The sequence below is a fragment of the Nematolebias whitei genome, chromosome 6 (genome assembly GCF_014905685.2).
Source record: "Nematolebias whitei isolate Nwh7 chromosome 6, NemWhi1, whole genome shotgun sequence".
In the NCBI taxonomy this organism is placed as follows: Eukaryota; Metazoa; Chordata; class Actinopteri; order Cyprinodontiformes; family Rivulidae; genus Nematolebias; species Nematolebias whitei.
The window spans coordinates 50,385,834-50,387,058 of NC_056503.1; positions in this window are offsets into that span (position 1 = coordinate 50,385,834).

A 1,225-nucleotide genomic window follows, 5' to 3' on the forward strand; every position below is an offset into this window, starting at 1 on the left:
AATGAGACTGAAAACAGCTGAAATGCTTACCTGGCACTGCGCAGAAACCCAATGGTAGAGCAATGAGTTCATTCTTTGTGACTGCAACAAAGTGAATTCATGTTTGGGTTTTTTAAGATGCCAAGAATAATTTTAGATTTCAGTCTGCAGCTTCTTTCTTTTCCTGCTCTCTTCTCTTTCGTTTTTAAATGTTCCTGTTTTTTTATTCCATTTCTCTCCTCATCTCTTCCCGTTCTCCATTTTTCCTGAAAACATAAAAAGTGTCACGGTGGCGCAGTTGGTAGAGCTGTTGCCGCTCAACGAAAAGGTCGCCGGTTCAAATCCTGGCCGGGGACCTTTCTGAGTGGAGTCTGCATGTTCTCTCCGTGTTCTCCAGTTTCCGCCCACAGACCAAAAACATGCATATTAGGCTGATTGGTGACTCTAAATTGTGTCTAGGAGAGAGAGAGAGAGAGAGAGAGGTTGTTTGTCTCGTTTGTCTCTTTGGGTCCCTGTGATGGACTGGAGACCTGTCCAGGGTGTCCCCTGCCTCTCACAGTGATGGCTGGACATGGGCACCAGTGACCCCTGCGACGCACAAAAGAAGCAGGTAAAGATGATGGATGGAAGGATGGATGGATGGATGGATGGATGGATGGAAGTAAAAATAAACATTAAAGAGATGTGGAGAAGCAGTTAATGCAAGTTTTATGTTGCATAATGACTTTTTGCTGCAGCACCTGAACATTCCCAGTATGAAGCTGCTGTGCAGTGAAAGGAGCAATGACGCAAACAGGCACAGAAAGATGCAGGGATGATTAAAGTGCTTGTTGAACTGTGGGCATTCTCACTTATTAAAAGGGTGAACAAGATAAGTTCACTCGTTATCACAATGTTAACACTTTCCTTCAAACTCTGTGATGTGCAACCGCAGCCTCCCAGGGCTCATGGCCTGGCTGCAAATTGTTTTTCTTTCATATTTATTTCATCAACAGGGTGTTGATTTTCATTTTAAATGTTTTATGAGGACAGAGATTGATTTGTAGAGGGCTATACGAGGAATTTAAGAGCCTGTTCTGCCTCCCAGATGCATCTGGGCCTTAAAATAAATATGACTTTCAGAATTAAGGTCTCGTATGTGATGACAAACCTGAGCAAGATGCTGTGAATTTTTCATGAAGTTGTAATGCTAAAATATTCCACTGGGTGCTCACTGTATTTCCACCTCTGCTCATGTGCTCATGTG